This window comes from Asparagus officinalis, chromosome 9 (genome assembly GCF_001876935.1).
Source record: "Asparagus officinalis chromosome 9, Aspof.V1, whole genome shotgun sequence".
Lineage (NCBI taxonomy): Eukaryota > Viridiplantae > Streptophyta > Magnoliopsida > Asparagales > Asparagaceae > Asparagus > Asparagus officinalis.
Window position 1 is genome coordinate 8,933,687 of NC_033802.1, and position 16,670 is coordinate 8,950,356.

General features: G+C 37.5%; 1 long non-coding RNA gene across 1 annotated transcript in view; it reads left to right on the forward strand.

Annotated features, from left to right (window-relative positions):
- The window catches only part of LOC109823639, a 30,753-nt gene extending 14,859 nt beyond the window's left edge, over positions 1 to 15,894 (forward strand). Inside the window, exon 3 of the long non-coding RNA XR_002242429.1 lies at positions 15,021 to 15,894. This is a non-coding gene — a long non-coding RNA (uncharacterized LOC109823639). The remainder of the gene's footprint in view (positions 1 to 15,020) is intronic.

Here is a 16,670-nt window from a genome sequence, read left to right on the forward strand (position 1 = left end):
GCTTTTCCTTTACCCTTAGGGACAAAATTCTGCTATGGAGCATTTGTCGTTGTTTGACCTCTTTCGGCCTTTTTTCTCTTAAGGAAACGTTTGGCTCGTTCCCCTCGGACCTTCAAATCCTTCCAGGTCTTGGGCGGTGCCATTCCCATAGCTTCAAGGATATCCAACGAAAGATTGTTGTGGCAAGTTTCCAAGATGAAGTCCTCACTTATCGGATCCCTACAATTCATAGCTTTGTTCCGGAATCGTTTGATGAAATTTTCAACCAACTCTCCGTCTTTTTGCTTCTCATCAAATAACGTTCCGATTGAGATCTCTGTGTCGTCATCGAAGAAATTCGTGAGAAACATGTCCTCCATGTCCTCCCAACTGCTAATACTCCCCGGCTTGAGGCGGCGATACCAATCGAAGGCTACTCCGCGAAGAGTGTCGACGAATGACCGTACCATCAGAGGTTCATTCCCGGAGATTATCCCCAAGTGAGATTTGAAGTATATTTAATGCTGAGTGGGGGAACCCTTTCCATCAAATGGCGTGAAGTTGATTAAATTGAAATTTGCCGGATACGTGATTGACTCCCACTCTCTTGGGTATGGGCATGGTATTCCGGATCTTTTTAGTTCCTGAGCACTCATCAATGCATTGATTTTGCTCTCCAAATCCCTCATCTTCTTATCCTCGCTCGCATCTTTATTCGGGCGATTTCGGGGAGAGGCAATGTGGTCCTCTTTCGTATTGTTAACATCCGAGGGACCACCCCCAGTATTGTTGTCGACGGGAGGGGTGTTCATGTTGGCATTCCCCTCCACTTCCCGATCATTATCAGCTTGGTTGGGATTAATTCTACGGTTAGACTCTCCCTGCTGATTTGTCAGTACCGCGATTTGCTGGTCATGCATCTCCCTCATTTGCTGCATAGCCATTTCCATTTCAAATTTGAAATTCTCTCTGCTTAGTTAAAGCGTCCTCAAGAATTTTACTCATCTGCTCTGCGTTGATCATGAACGACTCATAGGATTGTCCTGTGCTTGATGTCGTATCATCAGAAGCCATTGCTGAGCAGGCATCTGAGCGAGCATCTGACGTTTAATCATCTGAGGGTAGTCCCTTTTGTATCCTATGATAATTCTTTCGTCTACCGGTTCCCGTTTGTAATCGAGTTATCCGTTGGGATACTCCTGAAAACTGGTCAGGTCTAAAGAGTCATGTTGACTTCCCTCTACCAGTCATGTTGACAGATACTTCTAGAAACTCATCATCTTGAGGAGTAGCTCTCTTCTTGTGGAAACACCTTGGTTTGGATTCAGGCGTTCTGGTGGAGATTCTTTCAAATACTGAAACTCTCTCTGGGGCGGCCTTGGAACAGCAACATTCTGACAACACCGCCTTAATAATTTTGGAACACGGACAATGGGAGTCCGGTTCTCAGTGATTCCTTCTCTGAGACCTGTTCGTACCTCGGGCCCGATAGTACAACTCATCGGTCGGATGACCGGAGCAACCCATCGTGTGTTGGCACGAGTCCATAGGTGTAACGTCCTCGTCTGACGAGTACGTTCTCTTCTGGGAATTTAATGCTTTATTAGCGTCTTCAGGAGTCACATGTCTTAGGCTATGTTTTCGCGAACGTAGGCTTTCAACAGGCTCCTGGACTTCGACACGTAATCCAATGCGGTCAGTTATAGGACTTTTCCTGTTATACGTTCTCCTCCACTGATTAGGAGGACGATTACGACCTCCAGCCTGAAAAACTGCTCGAGATCCGTTCAACGGGATTGAGCGCTCTCTAACTGGAGCTTTGCCTCGATCATTATGTGACGGCCCAAGACGATCTTTGATGGTTATCTTAAAATGAGATAGATCCACATTGTCGCGGATCTCCACTAGAGGTGTGGAACTTGATGGAACCGAAGAAATAGGTGCAGGACATCTTTTGTCTTGACTCTAACGCGGGTCAGACTTGAGTGACCCACGGGTTGGAGGGTCGGATCTAAGTGACCCGTGAGCTGGAGGGTCGGATCTGGTTGACCCACGAGCTGGAGGGTTGGATCTGGGTGACCCGTGTTTCGGCGGGTCGGATTTGAGTGACCCGCATTTCGACGGGTCGAATTTGAGTGACACGCGTTTTTCGATCTTTTTGGCCGCCGTCTTAGACTTTGGCCTCCATACTTGGTGCAGTGTTTGAGGCTTCTTTTACACTCCTTCATCTTCCAATTTCTTGGCCTCTTGCACGAGAATTCTTGCATGTGCAAGCAATGCGCGACATTTCTGAATCCGCTCTTGAAGAGTCGATCGGGTCCTTTTGATGCGGACCCATTCGTTCTTCGCTGGTTTGAAGGAGGGGTTGTCCACCCTCTATTGTGGCGGTTGTGGCGGTTGGCGCATCCTAGACTTCAGATCCGCCTCATAGTGGATTCCATCAACTGGTTCCAAGGCTTTGGCCAGTTGGCACGCGAGGCGTTGGCGTCGCCTCTGACGTGCTCTCTTTGATAGAGTTAGCACGTCATCAACAGTCGAGCCCTTGCTCAAGGGGTTCAGATTTGTAGTTTTAGCCTCGTCGGATGCCGGCGGGGCATTGTGAGGATCTTCTTCTTGGGCTTCTGCAGTTGAAGTCCAACGGGTCTTCCTGGAGTAGGCCTTCATGCATCTACGGGGAGAGGCCGATATGGAGGAGGCGGACAAGTATTCCTCGTACTTCTGCTGGTCGAACTCATATTCGACCTCCGTTTCAACCGGGATAAGGATCCGAGGTTGCGACACGTCAGCCTTCGCAGAAAGGCTGTCGACTCCCACTGTGGTCGCCAGTTTGTTTTCGCTAAAAGTTGTCTTCATTACTGATTTCATTTTAACTTTAGTCGTTTACAAAGAATTCAAATAACGAAAATAAAAATTACAACTCTCTTGAAAAGAAACACAAGATCCGTTTATCGGCTCTTGCTTGCGTGGGTTCTCTACCAGTGCCGGGTTTATCCGTGAATGACCGCGAGTGAGATCCGGTTGGCAAAAAATTTGGCAGAGCTTCTACCTCACCAAGGGGGTATTTGCTTAAAGTGCTGAAATCGACCAAGCGAAATCAGTAGCTCTTCTCGAGATTAAGACCAAGCCTAATCTCAAGGAACGGACGTACGGGGCTTCGGATCCTTCGAATGACTCCTCTTCTGTGCTGAAGTTCGCCGGGATCTCGTTGACCTTTGCTGAAATTTCGTGCTCCTTCACTCTTCAATCCAGCAGTACCTCGTCCTCTTGATAAAATTTTAGATCTGCGAAATGGAGGCCTTGGGCTGATATTTATAGGCCTCGGGTGCGGTTATTTGGATGAGAACAAGTGATTTGGCTCTATCTTTAGTTAACAACAACCTAATCACGTTTGGGGATAATATAAAGTCAGTTAGGAACCCCGAGAATAGATAAATCCTGCGAAAAACCGCTTTAAAACTGCCAAAACGCGTATTGGGCCCCAGACTACGCGACGGACAAATCCGACCCGCACTTGCGCGGGTCTGTCGCTTCTGTCGAATTCTCGTTTCGGGCCTTGTTCTTTATCACCGTTTCATGTATTCGAGTGACTTTTTGATTTGTACGCTTCGTTGCGGGACTGACCGTCGAACACGCGTTGGTTGACGTACGCGTGTTGATTGACGCGCGCGTGTTGACTGAGTGAGCCTTCTTGACTCGTCCAGTCTTTCTTTTGAGTTGTATGCGGGAACTTATAGGAAATTTTAGACGGCTAAAAGCCGAGTCGCCACTGGGGGAGTCGTTTCGATTGGGAGTTGGATGGACTCCTGAGTAGCCGCCTTAAAGGCGAAGGGCCGACTGCTTCCGCGCTTCGTGTCAGCTAAAGCGTTTGGCTTTTGGCTAGGCTTTTCAGCTGAGTTGATTTGAATTGTGACTCCATTAGGCTCATGGAGACAATCTTCTAATCATTTTTGTTGATAAATGGTAGATTACCATAACATGGTCCATCTTCCGACTTGAATATCTCATTCAATCAGAAACCGATTTGGACAAGTACCAGATTCATTTCCTTTGAATGAAGAACGCGTTCAAACTCACTCCTATCCATTTTGAATAGTGGGACCCACCAAAAAGTTTAGCTCAATTTGCCCAAAAATTCACTTGGAAAAATCCAAGTTTCTCAACGATAAGATTGATAGGTGTCATGCCCAAAAACCTAATCTTTGAGTGTAGGCTGTCTAAAAATTACTGCAGATAGCTGATCCCCATCAAACACTGATGATGGAAGTTACAATCTGAAGGCTTTCAGAAGACCACAATTTAAAAACTTTCACATAGATCGATGAAAGCTCTAATTCAACAGCCTTCGCAATCAACATCGGGAGTTATAATCTGACGACTCTCTTATTTTCAAGGAGCCAAGATGAAGATTACAAGATGAAGATCTTTGCAACGCTCTAGCAAAAGAGGCTATAAATTAACGTTCTCTTCGAATCAAAACGCAGATATCTCTCAAACCGTAAGGAATTTGACGAAACGGATGGGAGCAAACCGAACCCTTCGGGTGGATTTGGTCAGCTCTGTCTCGTCAAGATAACCGATTGTCATATATAATTCATCCTATTCCGACTTAAAATTTGAAAGTTATGACCTGTTCTTCACAGCAAGTTATGTTCTGAAGCCCGTCTACAAGACTAGACTTCGTCTGAACATTAGACTTCGCGTGAAGCTTGCCAAGCTCGTCTGAGGCTCGCCTCTGCGTTCCAGAGTCGAAACAATGCAACAATTGCATTCTCATTAACAAAATGCAGCGTTTTTAATCGCTAACGCAGCACAAACGTAGCGTTCTTAAGCCACAGACATAGTTCAGATTTAGTCGCTGACGCAGCTCAAATCCAACCGCTAACACAGCTTCCAAACGCTACGTTCGAACGCTACTAACGCAGTACAAATGCAGCTTCCAAGCACTGCATTTACAGTCACTGACGCAGCTCAAATCCAGCCGCTAACACAGCTTCCAGACCATGCGTTCGAATGTCACTAACACAGCACAAACGCAGCTTCCAGGCACTGCGTTCAGAACCGCTGACGCAGCTCAAATCCAGCCACTAACGCAGCTTCCAGACCATGTGTTCGAACACAGGTTCACACCCCAGAATGCAAATCACTGCATTTGACTCGTTCAAACGGTTCCAAAAACCGTTTTCCACCCATGATCTGGGGAGTGGTTTAAGGGGCTGTTACACCCGATTAATGGGGCAATTAAGCCCCCATTAAGGAGCGGATTAAGGGGCGGTTACACCCCAAAATCCCTTATAAATAGCTAAAAATTCAGCTTAGTTCAGGGCTGCTTTGGATCCTCTTTCCGGCAGCAAAGAAGAGATCTTTTGGAGCAGATCAAATCTTTGGATCTTCAGATCGATTTTTTGGAGCTTTGGAGATTGGCAACTTGGAGGAACTCTTGGATCATCTTGGAAGGCTTTGATTTGAGCCTTTGAGATTACTCGACTTGGCTTTTGAACTCTTTCTAAGAGTTCTTCTCAACTTGATCAGAGTTCAAAACTTGCTCTGCAAGTTCTTCTAAACTCGTTTAGAGTTCTAATACTTTCTTTGCAAGTTCATTCAAGACTTCGAGTCAAGAGGCGAAGACAACGTTCCACGAGGTGAAGTGTTCGGATCGTCTACGGAAAGCAAACTCGACGCAAGCATTCGAGGGAGGCATTCCATCGACACTAAGAATAACCCAGTTTTAAACAAAGGGAAGGATCTCCGTCGATCTCTCTCTTTTGTAAATCGGGAAACCGATCTAGAAGATTTGTAATTTCTTTTCTAAGTCTATTAGAAAGAAGTTGTATCGAGAGAATTATAATTAATTCTTTTCTGAGCCTGGCAGAGAGAATAATACAAATTTAATTCTTAATTTTTTTCTTTGAATTTCCCACCAAACATTGAGAAAGTCCAATAAAAATGTGACATGTGTATTATGAAAGTTTCAACTCTACACCCGATCATAGTGTATTTGAGTAGCCTGATTGTTCGCCATTAGCCCAACATCAGTCATCACCAGTCCAACCTCCTCACCTTAATTAGTTCGGTCATCATGATCTAAGATGAGCTCGTCCTCCCATCGGTGAAAAATAGACTAAATTAAATCTCTCCTCACATGAGCTAAAGAAGTTTAACCAACTCACGCGAGGGCATGGCTACAACGAATGAGTAAATTTTCCCTATGATCTCTCAAGCCATCATAACAACCTCGGCTAGTAATGGAGGGATTTGGATAATTCGGTTATGGATGAAACTTTATTATAGTTCTATTTATCGGGATGATCTGATTACGCCATATCATGAACTTCCCTCATTTCTTGATCTATCCCTCCAAGTTATTATAAGAAGAGGCGTTTTGGTAAGAAAACTTGGGATCTACTTTTTCATTTAATTTCTACCATATTTTTATCTTTTCTCCAAGTCGCTAACTTAAGCATTAAAGAACTATTGGCATCACTTTTTGGTGCCTTATAACCATTTGTTAGTGGTTCCAGGAGGAGCTTAGCCAATCAAACCGCTAGTGGAGGAATCAAGGACTGTCAACAACCTCAACTCCTACGATCTCTCATTAACAGATTTCCACCCAAAATAGTTTGGCGCCCATTGTGGACACAATAAACATTTAGTGATTAATCCAAACTCGAATCCTAACTCTAAACAAAAATCTAAGCCTAACCCTAATGCTAAACGATTCAACAAGAGATCAAAATTATAAGAAAAAGTGTTAATCTATCAATGAATTTTAGAGTCATCAGTTTTATTACAATTAGTAATTTTAAGGTTATCCATGTAAATACAAAGATTCCATGGTCATCTATGCAAATAGACCATATCTTGTGTACTATAATGTAATTAATCAATTTACAATAAAAATTTTATTTTAAATTCTCAGATGTCCTTAGTGCTAAAACTTAAGGAGTGTTTGTTTGCATACAAGTGAAAAATAAAAGTGAGAAAGTGACTTTCTTTTTAGCTAGAGTTTAGATGTTTGTTTGTATGTAAATGGTCTTGAAAGTGAAATATAAGAAAGTTGCCACATAGAATTTAATGCAATTTCCAATTCCCTTAAAAAATGGTCAATTCATATGAAAGTGACAAAATTGGTAACTGATTTTAATAAATAATTTTAAATTTATTTAATAATTAATCATATTCTACCACATCATCTTCACATTTCAGTTTCAATGCAATTTTCACTTCACCTAAAAAATTTGTGAAGTCACATGAAAGTGACAAAATTAGTAACCGATTTTGATTAAATGGTTTTAAATATATTTACTAAGTAATCATATTCTGCCACATCATCTTCATATTTCACTTTTAATAACATTGTTTTTTCAAACAAACACTGTATTTCATTTGTATGCTGACGTGGATGTGAAAGTCATTTGTAAAAAAAGTAACTTACATATTTTTAATTCACTTTCAAACTGCCAAACACACCCTCACTGGATTGGCTGGCATCTTTTGTTGTCTGAAATAAATATATATATGTTTTTTCCTTAACATATTTGTTTAAATGGAAATGTTGAATAATCTACATTTCCTTAATTGAAAACTTCAATTTGTGATGATATCATAAATTACAGAACATGATGTGTTTTTGGATGTTAGGAATGTCATTCCCACTTCTCATTAATTATTACCTAATGTGGAGTTGTTGTTCGGAATAAGTTATCAAGGAATTGATGTTCTTACTTAAGTGAAAATAAAAATATTAAAAAAATCTAGATATACCCTTCTTAAGATATTCCCACTTAATTATTACCTAATGTGGAGTTTGGGTTCGATACTAAAATTACCCTTGGGGGGCGGTAAATAGGGTATTTGCTAATCTAATCTGATTACAATGCCAAATTAAAAACTCATTAACAATTATCCTAGCTAGTATGATTATGCAATGAGATATATGTAAGGATAAACAAGTATGAAGCAATAGGCGATATAAACAACGAGACAATAAAAATACGCCAATACCAAAACTCAAACACAAACAAATGATCAAGGAGTTTGGTCACCCTCGACCTACGCCTCCACTCCTCACCCTCGAGGAGAATCTCCACCATCAATCACAAAAACTACACATTCAGTTTTCAACGCTCACCAATAAACGTTTACAGCTCTCACAATACAATCACACAACACACTATCTAAGTGTTGGCCTCTCACGTGTCGCTTTCCTCAAGTGCTCGGATTTACAATCTCTTCCTAGGCTTTACAACCAACGCCACTCCTCTTGTAATCGACCACGTCTCTCACCAACCACTCTCCTCGGAGTACTTGTGTATTACAATATGATCTCTCGACAAATAAGCTTAAATACAAATTGTTTGTTCTCTAACAAGATGAGAACTAAGTTTAGGCTCACTCTCAATGATACAACCCACAACCCAAATTACTATGTGTGAAAAATCTTAAGCTCAAGGGGTGTGTGTGTAAACAATGAGTATAATAAAATCAAAATTAAGCTCAAATCAATCTAGCATAAATATGAGAACTAAAACAATAGTTAGCTAGAAGATGAGTTTAGAAAAACTTATCTAAAAGAAGAGAGATGGAGATATGAAGCTTGAAGCTCAAACCGAGATGGTCTCCTTTTCTTGTGAAACTCTCTTCACAAAACTAAAACACACATTTGATCTTTAAAAACTTGAAACAAACTTGCAAAAACTTATTTAAAAACTTTTCTTTGTTGATAGTAAGTGTTGAGGGCTAAAAGATATTTATAGTTGCTTAAAACAATAGCCCAAAACCCAAGAAAAACACCAAAAATTAAAATCTGGAAAAACTAGCAATTATTACAATTGATTACTGTTCGGTCGACCACACTGTTCACCGACACTATTCACAGAATCTGAAACCTGAAAATCTGCGTAACTGACTTTATAAAATCAATTAAAAATAGAATCAACTCCAAAAATCGTAAAATTTTGAGGAAAGTTTCTAAACATGTAGATAAACATGTTAGAGAAAGAATTTATAAAATATTACTTCGTATTTGTGAGAAATCGCTGTTTTAAAATAGATATTCCAGATTTTAAAAAACTGCTAAAAACCTATTTTTGTAAATTCAATTAAAAATTACAAAACAACTCCAAAATTAGAAAAACTCTAGAAAATGTTTATAAACATGTAATAGAACATGTTAGAAAAACAATTTCTCAAATTATATTTCTCATTTGTGAAAACTCATTTATTTTGCAAGCCGTTAAAAAATGCGAAAACGTTAAAACTTGATTTTGATGATATTTCTTCAAACAAGTTTTGAAATACTTTAAAATAGATTAATAGACTTGAGGAAAGATATAAAATCGCGTTGTTAAATCTATTAATACAAAATGGCGATAAATCAAAAATCTATTCCTCCATAATAATAGGAGGACCCAAAAATTTACTATTCATGCTACAGTAAATAGCATAGTAAATACTGTAACATTATCACTGTAGTGCACACGGGATACTGTAGCGTTTTAAAAAAAATGTTACTGTGGCACTTACATGAAACATTTAAAAAACAGAATTACTGTAGCGAAAAAAAAAAGAGGGTCATGCTTTGCACGGGGTGTACACTACTAAACGATAAATCAAAACAAATGTGTGTATATGAATTTTGAGCTCTAAGTATAAACACACAGAGTATAAACCTAAAACACTATAACCAAGCAATTGATCTTCATTATAGCTCGTCTTGGTTGCAGATAAAGCGATGTTGATCTTGACTTGAATTACGACGGCTTCATTCTGATATCCGCCAACCTTCTTTGAGTATCATCGTGAACACGCAAATCCATCCAACCTCCAATGGATGTCGTCATTAAGCTTAATTCCAACCAACCACCAATGTAGGATCTTTGTGTAGAATTCCTGACAAGTAAATATAAATACTCGACAAACGTTGTTAGGAATTGTTTGTTAATCATCAAAACTAGATTAGATAGTAGGCTCATAAACATGAGACCTAACAATCTTCTTCTTTTTAATAATGACAAACAATATACACAAAAAATATATAAATATGCATGATACCAAATGAATATACAAATTATAATCCTCTTGCATAAAATCATTAAAATGATATACTCATAATTGACTTGTTTCTTCCCCTTTGTTAACATTAAAATGGAGAAAACAACAAGAGAGAAAGAGAGTGTTAAGCTCCTCCTACAAATAAGCATGGGTGAGTATAAAAACAAAATATAGAGAAAAAGCTCCCCTATCAAAAAGCCACAAAGTATATATCAAATGATAACAAGGCGGCTATATGTGAGCCAAAAAACATATACAAATCATAGCTCACACACAAAGGAGACATATATATATATATAAAAAAATGTCTCATTATAAAAAAAACCATCTAAGTAAAGTTAAAATATAAAACTTCAACAAAACGAGGATCTAAAGCGTTTATCTAAAAATATTTATGAAAATCTATAAAAGATAATTATGAATCCAAATAAGAGCCAAACAAGATTTAAATCGAGAAAAAATATTTTTAAATGAGGGAAAATCATAGACCAAAGGAAATCCAAATGAAAAAAAATCATGAAAATAATTATGAAAGTATTTATGAAAATTCATTAAGGAAAATCATGAGAATTCATGAATCCATAAAAGCCAAGAATCATAAAAGATCATTAAAAAACATGATCGAGCAAACATGATTCAAGTGATAAATATGCCCAATTCACCTAAAAAGTTTCTCACAAGGAGGCTTGGTAAGATGTCCACTACTAGAGATATTGCATCAAAAGAATAAGGGACACATCTTGCTATGCAAACATTAATGTTGAACATTTATGTGTTTCATCCATAACGATTAAAAAAGTGTGCTTTGGATACAACAAACAAAGATCAGTTATATTATATTCGACAAGAAAATATGGAAGGCGAGCATACCCATCTTTTGGAATTTGTTTCAACCCATATAAAACTTTTTGCATCCAATAAACATAATTGGAAGAAAAAGATCATTAAATCTGGGGATTTGCTCATAAGCCTCTTCATTTATAAAATCATTTAAAAGGCATTTCTTAATATGCATTTGGGATGATTTGAATCTTTAAACCTATCAAATGCTAAAAACATAAGAGTTGACTCTATCCTTGCAACTAGTGCAAAGGTTTCGTCATAAACAACGCCCTTGAAGTCGAAACCAATAAAAATCATAACATATAATGAGAAACCAAAAACAATCTAGTTTTTCATCAAAGTCAATAAAAAATTGTCGTATGTAACAAAATCAATCAATAAGAACTGTCATTCCAAAAGTAAGTTTTGTCTTCATTTAAGTAAAATTTAGATCATTATATTGTCAAAAATAAGTTTTGTAAATACGTTTTTCAAAAGAAGAAACGAAAACGGAAAACGCTAGAAACTTGTTTTGAAATCAAACGGTTTTTGGTACCCGAATATTTTTGGTGCCGGAGGGTTTAGAGATATGACCCCTATCATTTAAGCTTAATACCCTTGAGTTATGATCCCATTTGGGCGTATTTGGTGCATGAACACGGTCATAATAATAATTGTACAAATGACTCTTTCGATTACAATATGTGCAATAAAATAAGCGCATTTGTTTTTGTTGACTTTGTGGTTGTGCACGGGAATCATTTGCAAATATAGATGGTCTTTTAAAAGTATTTTTTAAATGAGAAACTCTTTTCAAATCAAAAAAAATTTTGGTCAAATGACAAAACAAAATTTGGTCAAATGACCAAAATGACCACAATAATCACATTTATATACATGCGCATGCTTATGATATACTTTGTGTGCTTGTGTATGTGTATGATGTGATGAACCTTGATGGGATGCACAAGTAGAAACATTATTGGATTTTGTGGGCTTATGTACATCATAACAAAATTTTGCAAGATGGTATTTACGGCCGCAAATAGAGCATTTATAAACTTTGTTATATATGTGTTCATAGTATGTGAGTTTTTTAGAAAACTTTACACTGAACATTGCACACAAGTCCATATGCTTATTATTATCTACAATGCATGTTTTTAGTATTGAATCTAAAGATGATATGCGATTTTTAACATGATTTAACTTATTTTCTTGCACAAAAGCATTGTTATTAGAAGTAGAACATGTATGATTATTTTTAAAAGAATTAAACTCGGTTCTAATGTTCTTTACTTCTAATATGACAGTGTTTTTCTCATGAGTTAAATTAGCAACTTTTGAAGTCAAAACAATATGATCCAATTTTAATTTTTTTATTATTTTCTTTGAGAGTCACATTCTCTTTAACAATAATATCAAATTTAGAAGCTAGTGACTCATGATCGGAATTCAATTCAATATGCTTGCTTTTTAAATTTATAAAATTTTTATACAATTTGTTATAGGCATGCATTAATTTTTCATATGCACATGCAAGTTCATCAATAGATAAATTATCATCGGTATTAGACTCGCATACCTCACTAGGGCTATCGCCTAGTGGCTGTGTGTACGATGATGCTCGAATTAAACTTGAAGTGGAATCCACCAAAGCTCGTCGGATCTCCTCCAAGTTTCCTTGATGTGCTTCTATGAATTTCCACAATGTGTAAGCACTATCAAACGAATCAAGCTTGTTAGATATCGATGAGTCAAAAGCAATAAGTATAAATTCTAACAAAAACTTGTTCGTGGTAAGCATCCTTTTATCATCTTTACTCCACTTGGATTTCTCCAAAGTGGATACAATATAAGCACAATCGATTATTTTTCATAAATTAAAGTGTCAAGATCTAACAAAAAGTTTAAATCTAACACACCATTGAGCATAGGGGAAATTATCAATTCTTAGAGCAATATTAATAGCATAACCTAAACTAGGTGCACCGTTCATGTCCATAATAAATATATGCAAGCAAGATAAAAATAATCTCAAAACTAGATTAGCAATATAGCAAAGCGAGAATCTTTGACTCTAGGCGGTTAAGCCATAAATCAAAGAGCACAAAGCTCTGATACCAATAAAATTACCCTAGAGGGGGGTAAATAGGGTATTTACTAATCTAATCCGATTATAATGCCAAATTAAAAACTAATTAATAATTATCCTAGTAAGTATGATTATGCAATGAGATATATGTAAGGATAAACAAGTATGAAGCAATAGGCGATATAAACAATGAGACAATAAAAATATACCAATGCCAAAACTCAAACAAAAATAAATGATCACGAAGTTCGGTCACCCTCGACCTACGTCTCCGCTCCTCACCCTCGAGAAGAATCTCCACTATCAATCAAAAAAACTACACAATCGGTTTTCAACACTCACCGATAAACATTTACAACTCTCATAATGCAATCACACAACACACTCTCTAAGTGTTGGCCTCTCACGTGTCACCTTCCTCAAGTGCTCCGATTTACAACCTCTCCCTAGACTTTACAACCGACGCCACTTCTCTTGTAATCAACCACGTCTCTCACCAACCACTCCTCTTGGTGTACTTATGTATTACAACGTGATCTCTCGATAAATAAGCTCAAATACAAATTATTTATTCTCTAACAAGATGAGAACTAAGTTTAGGCTCACTCTCAAAGATACAACCCACAACTCAAATTACTATGTGTGAAAATTCTTAAGCTCAATGGGTGTGTGTGTAAACAATGAGTATAATAAAATCAAAATTAAGCTCAAATCAATCTAGCATAAATATGAGGATTAAATAATAGATAGTTAGAAGACGAGTTTAGAAAAACTTATCTAAAACAAGAGAGATGGAGATATAAAGCTTGAAGCTCAAACCGAGATGATCTCCTCTTCTTGTGAAACTCTCTTTACAAAACTAAAACACACTTTTAATTTTTGAAAACTTGAAACAAACTTGTAAAAACTTGTTTTAAAACTTTTCTTTGTTGATAGTAAGTGTCGAGGGCTGAAGGGTATTTATAGTTGCTCAAAACAATACCCCAAAACCCAAGAAAAATACCAAAAATTAAAATCTAAAAAAACTAGCAGTCATCGCAATGGATCACCGTTCGGTCGACTGATGAACAATGTTCAGCCGACCCATGAACAGTGTTCGGTCGACCGTACTGTTCATCAACACTGTTCACAGAATCCGAAACCTGAAAATCTACATAGCTGACTTTATAAAATCAATTAAAAACATCAAATCAACTACAAAAATCGTAAAGTTTTGAGGGAAGTTTCAAAATATGTAGATAAACATGTTAGAGAAAGAATTTCTAAAATATCGTTTTCCATTTGTTAGAAATCACTATTTTAAGATAGATATTCTAGATTCTGAAAAACTGTTGAAAATCTATTTTTGTAAATTCAATTGAAAATAACAAATTAATTCTAAAATTAGTAAAACTTTGGAAAATGTTTATAAAAATATAATATAACATGTTAGAAAAAGAATTTCTCAAATTACATTTCCTATTTGTGCAAAATAATTTATATTGCAAGCCGTTCAAAAATGTGAAAACGTTAAAACTTGATTTTGATGAAATTTCTTCAAAAAAGTTTTGAAACACTTTAAAACAGATTAATAGACTTGGAAAAATATAAAATTGTGTTGTTAAGTCTATTAATTCAAGATGGCGATAAATAAAAAATAAAAAATAAACAATAAATCAAAACAAATGTGAGTGTATGAATTTTGAGCTCTAAGTATAAACATACGAAGTATAAACCTAAAATACTATACCCAAGCAATTGATCTTCATTATAGCTCGTCTTGGTTGCGGATGAAGCAATGTTGATCTTGACTTGAATTATGACGGCTTCATTCCTATATCCTCGAACCTCCTTTGTGTATCATCGTGAACGCGCAAATCCATCCAACCTCCACCGAATGTCGTTGTTAAGCTTAATTCCAACCAACCGCCAACATAGGATCTTTGTGTAGAATTCCTAACAAGCAAATATAAACGTTCGACAAACGTTGTTAGGAATTGTTTGTTAATCATCAAAACTAGATTAGATAGTAGGCTCATAAACATGAGACCTAACAGATACTACTTAAAAACTCAAAGTTTTTGGTCTATAACAGGTAAATATCAACATTCATGGTGTTGTAGAAAGCTCCTAAAGCTCAGAGAGTTTGCTCCAAGAGTTTGCTCCACGCTGTGTGGACTTCACTAGTTCTACTTTACAATGGAGAGGGGATAAGCCACATTTCTGTACCTCCTCAGCTTGTAAAATGTTATTTGGTGTTTTGGAGAAACAGAATTGGGCTACTACTGTTTGGAGTAAATTCACCATTCCAAGACGTTCATTCATTTTCTAGATGATTTGCTTAAACAGATTGCCTACAAAGAGAAGCTAATAAAGTATGGCATACTCGATAATGATCTATGTCCTTTGTGCAGTTTATATTCAGAGAATAGAACTCATCTCTACTTTAACTGTGATTTTTCCCCCAAAAATGTTTGGAGAGGAGCTATGGAGTTCATACAAGAAATGAATGTTCCTGGCAATTGGGATGAGTCCACGGATTGGATGGCGAGAAGATGGAGAGGTAACCCTACAATAAACCATGTAAAAAAGAGCTACTGCTGCTGCTGCTGCTTGCCTATACTATATTGTGGATTGCTAGAAATGTCTTTGTATTTCAAGGCAAAAGATCCAATGTAGCAAGATTGATAGGCTTAAAGATACAAGGAAGAACGGAGCTTGGTGTGAAGCTATGCATATATTCCCTCAATTTGTTAAGTGTGAGAATTAGCTGATTTTGATTTGCTTCATAGTTGGTTAAGTAGTCTAGTTCTTGGGGTTTGCACACCCATTTTATGTAGCTTGCTTGCCCCGTTTTGATTTTCTGATGTTGGTTTCTTATTGTGCTCTCTCTTTAAAGAGCACTTGATGTACATGTTTTGGTTGAAACTCATTTGTATTGAGTGAATAAGATATAAAGCTTGTGGTTTCGTGGTGGTTTTGTGGGGGCCACACCCACGTGAAGTTCGCGTCTTTGATTTCGTTCGGGTACAAGGCGTTTTTGATTTTGTTCGGGTACGAGCGGGTTTCAAATTTCGTCCGCATATAGGCTATAAAGACCTAGTTTTCTAGGTATTCGGGTGGTGAAAAGGAGGTTTGTCAATTTTCTTTGGGCTGTGAATTTTTCGGCTGCACAGTGCAAGGATTTTTTGCGGACGCAGAGGAAAAAGTGGAGACTTGAGAAGGCTTTTGTTAGGGTTTTGAGCATCCATTGGTAGAGATATTTGTGAGAGATTTGAGAGTTTGTGTGAGGGTTTAATTGTGTGATTGTAAACCTAATTTGTATTCTCTTTCTCTAGTAGTAGATCTCCCCCCTCCTTGCCCCGTGGACGTAGCTATTTGCCGAACCACGTAAAATTAGTTTGTCTCGCTATTTGTGTTATTTATAATAGCTTATTTAGGTTCCCTCGACAGGTCAGTCCTAGAACGGATGAGAGAAAGAGCTGATATCTCACTTGGTTGGGATGTTTTGCTTAAGGTTCTTGTTTCCTTTGTGCAACAGGAATTCCTATTGCGACCTGACTCTCTTGTTGTGCTGCCGAAGTGCTGTCAAAATTTTCGCTGCGCGCAACAAGTGGTATCAGAGCCCAGATTTCAGATCCAGGGTTTTGGAATTAGGTGGAGGAAGATTCTTGTGTGAAGCTTGGTTCTTGGAGTTCTAGGCTTTGGTGGAGATAACATTAGGAGTTGCCGTTGGAGATTTCGT